Source organism: Pecten maximus, chromosome 17 (genome assembly GCF_902652985.1).
Source record: "Pecten maximus chromosome 17, xPecMax1.1, whole genome shotgun sequence".
Classification (NCBI taxonomy): Eukaryota; Metazoa; Mollusca; class Bivalvia; order Pectinida; family Pectinidae; genus Pecten; species Pecten maximus.
Window position 1 is genome coordinate 11,305,989 of NC_047031.1, and position 8,668 is coordinate 11,314,656.

Here is an 8,668-nt window from a genome sequence, read left to right on the forward strand (position 1 = left end):
CCGAATCTACATGACCAGGATTAGACACCAGTGTCAACAGAATCTATACCTGACCAGGATTAGACATCTGTCTCAACAGAATCTACATGACCAGGATTAGACATCAGTCTCAACAGAATCTATACCTGACCAGGATTAGACATCTGTCTCAACAGAATCTACATGACCAGGATTAGACACCAGTCTCAACAGAATCTATACCTGACCAGTATCAGACACCAGTCTCAACAGAATCTACATGACCAGGATTAGACACCAGTGTCAACAGAATATATACCTGACCTGGATTAGACATCTGTCTAAACAGAATCTGCATGACCAGCATTAGACACCAGTCTCAACAGAATCTACATGACCAGGATTAGACATCTGTCTCAACAGAATCTATACCTGACCACCATTAGACACCAGTCTCAACAGATTCTACATGACCAGGATTAGACACCAGTGTCAACAGAATATATACCTGACCAGGATTAGACATCTGTCTAAACAGAATCTGCATGACAAGCATTAGACACCAGTCTCAACAGAATCTACATGACCAGGATTAGACATCTGTCTCAACAGAATCTATACCTGACCAGGATTAGACACCAGTCTCAACAGAATCTATACCTGACCAGGATTAGACACCAGTCTCAACAGAATATATACCTGACCAGGATTAGACATCTGTCTCAACAGAATCTATACCTGACCAGTATCAGACACCAGTCTCAACAGAATATATACCTGACCAGGATTAGACACCAGTCTCAACAGAATCTATACCTGACCAGTATCAGACACCAGTCTCAACAGAATATATACCTGACCAGGATTAGACATCTGTCTCAAGAGAATCTATACCTGACCACCATTAGACATCAGTCTCAACAGAATCTACATGACCAGGATTAGACACCAGTGTCAACAGAATATATACCTGACCAGGATTAGACACCTGGGTCTCAACAGAATCTACATGACCAGGATTAGACATCTGTCTCAACAGAATCTATACATGACAAGGATTAGACACCAGTCTCAACAGAATATATACCTGACCAGGATTAGACATCTGTCTCAACAGAATCTACATGACCAGGATTAGACATCTGTCTCAACCGAATCTATACATGACAAGGATTAGACACCAGTGTCAACAGAATCTATACCTGACCAGGATTAGACATCTGTCTCAACAGAATCTACATGACCAGGATTAGACATCTGTCTCAACAGAATCTATACCTGACCAGGATTAGACATCTGTCTAAACAGAATCTGCATGACCAGCATTAGACACCAGTCTCAACAGAATCTACATGACCAGGATTAGACATCTGTCTCAACAGAATCTATACCTGACCACCATTAGACACCAGTCTCAACATAATCTACATGACCAGGATTAGACACCAGTGTCAACAGAATCTATACCTGACCAGGATTAGACATCTGTCTCAACAGAATCTACATGACCAGGATTAGACATCTGTCTCAACAGAATCTATACCTGACCAGTATTAGACATATGTCTCAACAGAATCTACATGACCAGGATTAGACACCAGTGTCAACAGAATATATACCTGACCTGGATTAGACATCTGTCTAAACAGAATCTGCATGACCAGCATTAGACACCAGTCTCAACAGAATCTACATGACCAGGATTAGACATCTGTCTCAACAGAATCTATACCTGACCACCATTAGACACCAGTCTCAACAGAATCTACATGACCAGGATTAGACACCAGTGTCAACAGAATCTACATGACCAGGATTAGACTCCAGTGTCAACAGAATATATACCTGACCAGGATTAGACATCTGTCTAAACAGAATCTGCATGACAAGCATGAGACACCAGTCTCAACAGAATCTACATGACCAGGATTAGACATGTCTCAACAAAATCTATACCTGACCAGGATCAGACATCTGTCTCAACAGAATCTACATGACTAGGATTAGACATCTGTCTCAACAGAATCTATACATGACCAGGATTAGACACCAGTCTCAACAGAATCTACATGACCAGGATTAGACATCTGTCTCAACAGAATCTATACCTGACCAGGATCAGACATCTGTCTCAACAGAATCTACATGACCAGGATTAGACATATGTCTCAACAGAATCTTTACCTGACCAGGATTAGACACCAGTCTCAACAGAATATATACCTGACCAGGATCAGACATCTGTCTCAACCGAATCTATACATGACAAGGATTAGACACCAGTCTCAACAGAATATATACCTGACCAGGATTAGACATCTGTCTCAACAGAATCTTCATGACCAGCATTAGACACCAGTCTCAACAGAATCTACATGACCAGGATTAGACATCTGTCTCAACAGAATCTATACCTGACCACCATTAGACACCAGTCTCAACCGAATCTACATGACCAGGATTAGACACCAGTGTCAACAGAATCTATACCTGACCAGGATTAGACATCTGTCTCAACAGAATCTACATGACCAGGATTAGACATCAGTCTCAACAGAATCTATACCTGACCAGGATTAGACATCTGTCTCAACAGAATCTACATGACCAGGATTAGACACCAGTCTCAACAGAATCTATACCTGACCAGTATCAGACACCAGTCTCAACAGAATCTACATGACCAGGATTAGACACCAGTGTCAACAGAATATATACCTGACCTGGATTAGACATCTGTCTAAACAGAATCTGCATGACCAGCATTAGACACCAGTCTCAACAGAATCTACATGACCAGGATTAGACATCTGTCTCAACAGAATCTATACCTGACCACCATTAGACACCAGTCTCAACAGATTCTACATGACCAGGATTAGACACCAGTGTCAACAGAATCTACATGACCAGGATTAGACACCAGTGTCAACAGAATATATACCTGACCAGGATTAGACATCTGTCTAAACAGAATCTGCATGACAAGCATTAGACACCAGTCTCAACAGAATCTACATGACTAGGATTAGACATGTCTCAACAAAATCTATACCTGACCAGGATCAGACATCTGTCTCAACAGAATCTACATGACTAGGATTAGACATCTGTCTCAACAGAATCTATACATGACCAGGATTAGACACCAGTCTCAACAGAATCTACATGACCAGGATTAGACATCTGCCATTACAGCAATGTGAAGATTGAGCAGCGTGGCCTAATTAAAAGCCATCGGAATTTACTCTCTCATTCTCCAATCACAACATTGCTATAAATAGCACAAACAACGGGTACCAATGCAAGGCGGCAAAATAATAACACAAACACAACATATATTCAGTATGAGTAGAGTAGGCTTTTTAGGCTTTCAAACAGATCACACTCAAGTGCACTGCTAATATAGATCTTGATTTCACTATATTATATTTACATTCCTAATGTGGTTTGCTGATATGAACATACCAAGGGAAAACAACAAACATGTGACCATGAATACACTATGAAAACCGTATTAGACATCTGTCTCAGCAGAATCCATACATGACCAGGATTAGACATCAGTCTCAACAGAATCTAGATGACCAGGATTAGACATCTCTCTCAACAGAATCTGCATGACCAGGATTAGACACAAGTCTCAACAGAATCCATACCTGACCAGGATTAGACATCTGTCTCAACAGAATCTACATGACCAGGATTAGACATCTGTCTAAACAGAATCTGCATGACCAGCATTAGACACCAGTCTCAACAGAATCTACATGACCAGGATTAGACATCTGTCTCAAGAGAATCTATACCTGACCAGGATTAGACACCAGTCTCAACAGAATCTACATGACCAGGATTAGACACCAGTGTCAACAGAATCTATACCTGACCAGGATTAGACATCTGTCTCAACAGAATCTACATGACCAGGATTAGACACCAGTCTCAACAGAATCTATACCTGACCAGGATTAGACATCTGTCTCAACAGAATCTACATGACCAGGATTAGACACCAGTCTCAACAGAATCTATACCTGACCAGTATCAGACACCAGTCTCAACCGAATCTACATGACCAGGATTAGACACCAGTCTCAACAGAATCTATACCTGACCAGGATTAGACATCTGTCTCAACAGAATCTACATGACCAGGATTAGACACCAGTCTCAACAGAATCTATACCTGACCAGTATCAGACACCAGTCTCAACAGAATCTATACATGACCAGGATTAGACATCTGTGTCAACAGAATCTATACATGACCAGGATTAGACACCAGTCTCAACAGAATCTATACATGACCAGGATCAGACATCTGTCTCAACCGAATCTATACATGACAAGGATTAGACACCAGTCTCAACAGAACATATACCTGACCAGGATTAGACATCTGTCTCAACAGATTCTACATGACCAGGATTAGACACCAGCCTCAACAGATTTCTACCTGGACCACCATTAGACCCCAGCTCAACAGAATCTATACCTGACCAGGATTAGACACCAGTCTCAACAGAATCTATACCTGACCAGGATTAGTACACCAGTCCTCAACAGAATCTATACATGACCAGGATTAGACATCTGTGTCAACAGAATCTATACATGACCACCATTAGACACCAGCCTCAACAGAATCTATACCTGACCAGTATTAGACATCTGTCTCAACAGAATCTATACCTGACCAGGATTAGACACCAGTCTCAACAGAATCTATACCTGACCAGGATTAGAGATCTCTCTCAACATAATCTATACCTGACCAGGATTAGACACCAGTCTCAACAGAATATATACCTGACCAGGATCAGACACCAGCCTCAACATAATCTATACATGACCAAGATTAGACATCTCTCTCAACAGAATCTATACCTGACCAGGATTAGACACCAGTCTCAACAGAATCTATACCTGACCAGGATCAGACATCTGTCTCAACCGAATCTATACCTGACCAGGATTAGACACCAGTCTCAACAGAATATATACCTGACCAGGATTAGACATCTGTCTCAACAGAATCTATACCTGACCAGTATCAGACACCAGCCTCAACAGAATCTATACCTGACCAGGATTAGACACCAGTCTCAACAGAATCTATACATGACCAGGATTAGACATCTGTCTCAAAAGAATCTATACCTGACCAGGATTAGACACCAGTCTCAACAGAATCTATACCTGACCAGGATTAGACATCTGTCTCAACATAATCTACATGACCAGGATTAGACACCAGTCTCAACAGAATCTATACCTGACCAGGATCAGACACCAGTCTCAACAGAATATATACCTGACCAGGATTAGACACCAGTCTCAACAGAATCTATACCTGACCAGTATCAGACACCAGTCTCAACAGAATCTACATGACCAGGATTAGACACCAGTGTCAACAGAATCTATACCTGACCAGTATCAGACACCAGTCTCAACAGAATCTACATGACCAGGATCAGACACCAGTCTCAACAGAATATATACCTGACCAGGATTAGACACCAGTCTCAACAGAATCTATACCTGACCAGTATCAGACACCAGTCTCAACAGAATCTACATGACCAGGATTAGACACCAGCCTCAACAGAATCTACATGACCAGGATTAGACATCTGTCTCAACAGAATCTACATGACCAGGATTAGACACCAGTGTCAACAGAAACTACATGACCAGGATCAGACACCAGTCTCAACAGAATATATACCTGACCAGGATTAGACACCAGTCTCAACAGAATCTATACCTGACCAGTATCAGACACCAGTCTCAACAGAATATATACCTGACCAGGATTAGACACCAGTGTCAACAGAATCTACATGACCAGGATTAGACACCAGCCTCAACAGAATCTATACCTGACCAGGATTAGACATCTGTCTAAACAGAATCTGCATGACAAGCATTAGACACCAGTCTCAACAGAATCTACATGACCAGGATTAGACATGTCTCAACAGAATCTATACCTGACCAGGATCAGACATATGTCTCAACAGAATCTACATGAACAGGATTAGACATCTGTCTCAACAGAATCTATACATGACCAGGATTAGACACCAGTCTCAACAGAATCTATACCTGACCAGGATCAGACATCTGTCTCAACAGAATCTACATGACCAGGATTAGACATATGTCTCAAAAGAATCTTTACCTGACCAGGATTAGACACCAGTCTCAACAGAATCTATACCTGACCAGGATTAGAGATCTGTCTCAACAGAATCTATACATGACCAGGATTAGACATCTGTCTCAACAGAATCTACATGACCAGGATTAGACACAAGTCTCAACAGAATCTATACCTGACCAGGATCAGACATCTGTCTCAACAGAATCTACATGACCAGGATTAGACATCAGTCTCAACAGAATCTATACCTGACCAGGATTAGACATCTGTCTCAACAGAATCTATACATGGCCAGGATTAGACACCAGCCTCAACAGAATCTATACCTGACCAGGATTAGAGATCTGTCTCAACAGAATCTACATGACCAGGATTAGAGATCTGTCTCAACAGAATCTATACATGACCAGGATTAGACATATGTATCAACAGAATCTACATGACCAAGATTAGACATCTGTCTCAACAGAATCTATACATGACCAGGATTAGACATCTGTCTCAACAGAATCTACATGACCAGGATTAGACACAAGTCTCAACAGAATCTATACCTGACCAGGATCAGACATCTGTCTCCAACAGAATCTACATGACCAGGATTAGACATCAGTCTCAACAGAATCTATACCTGACCAGGATCAGACATCTGTCTCAACAGAATCTACATGACCAGGATTAGACACCAGTCTCAACAGAATATATACCTGACCAGGATTAGACATCTGTCTCAACAGAATCTATACATGACCAGGATTAGACATCTGTCTCAACAGAATCTATACATGACTAGGATTAGACACAGTCTCAACATAATCGGCATGACCAGGATTATAGACATCTGTCTCAACAGAATCTATACATGACCAGGATAAGACACCAGTCTCAACAGAATCTTTACCTGACCAGGATCAGACATCTGTCTCAACATAATCTGCATGATCAGGATTAGACACCAGTCTCAACAGAATCTATACCTGACCACCATTAGACACCTGGGTCTCAACAGAATCTAAACCTGACCAGGATTAGACATCTGTCTCAACAGATTCTACATGACCAGGATCAGACACCAGTCTCAACAGAATCTATACATGACCAGTATCAGACACCAGTCTCAACCGAATCTACATGACCACCATTAGACACCTGGGCCTCAACAGAATCTATACCTGACCAGGATTAGACACCAGTCTCAACAGATTCTACATGACCAAGATTATACATCTGTCTGAACATAATCTATATCTGACCAGCATTAGACACCAGTCTCAACAGAATATATACCTGACCACCATTAGACACCAGCCTCAACAGAATCTATACCTGACCAGGATTAGAGATCTGTCTCAACAGAATCTATACCTGACCAGGATTAGAGATCTGTCTCAACAGAATCTACATGACCAGGATTAGACATCAGTCTCAACAGAATCTACATGACCAGGATTAGACATCAGTCTCAACAGAATATATACCTGACCAGGATTAGACATCTGTCTCAACAGAATCTATACATGACCAGGATTAGAGATCTGTCTCAACAGAATCTATACCTGACCAGGATTAGAGATCTGTCTCAACATAATCTATACCTGACCAGGATTAGACACCTGTCTCAACAGAATCTACATGACCAGGATTAGACATCAGTCTCAACAGAATCTACATGACCAGGATTAGACACCAGTCTCAGCATAATCTACCAGACCTCTATAAGTGACATGGCAAGTCATAAGGTGAAGTGTGGAATCTGGTTAACATTATTCAGCTTGGTAAAAACAGATTTGAAGAGAAATACAACAGAAAAATATCAATTATCACAACTGCTTTTGGTGTTGTAGAAAAAGGAAATGAAAATCACTAGGGATTAGAAAAGTGTAATTTTCCTCGCCCCAGTGTAGATTTTTCACACATTCCACACTTGTGTTACTCACAGAGGACGTGTGTTGCACAAAGAAAGGACACTTGTGTTACTCACAGAGGACGTGTGTTGCACAAAGAAAGGACACTTGTGTTACTCACAGAGGACGTGTGTTGCACAAAGAAAGGACACTTGTGTTACTCACAGAGGACGTGTGTTGCACAAAGAAAGGACACTTGTGTTACTCACAGAGGACGTGTGTTGCACAAAGAAAGGACACTTGTGTTACTCACAGAGGACGTGTGTTGCACAAAGAAAGGACACTTGTGTACTCACAGAGGACGTGTGTTGCACAAAGAAAGGACACTTGTGTTACTCACAGAGGACGTGTGTTGCACAAAGAAAGGACACTTGTGTTACTCACAGAGGACGTGTGTTGCACAAAGAAAGGACACTTGTGTTACTCACAGAGGACGTGTGTTGCACAAAGAAAGGACACTTGTGTTACTCACAGAGGACGTGTGTTGCACAAAGAAAGGACACTTGTGTAACTCACAGAGGACGTGTGTTGCACAAAGAAAGGACACTTGTGTTACTCACAGAGGACGTGTGTTACACAAAGAAAGGACACTTGTGTTACTCACAGAGGACGTGTGTTACACAAAGAAAGGACA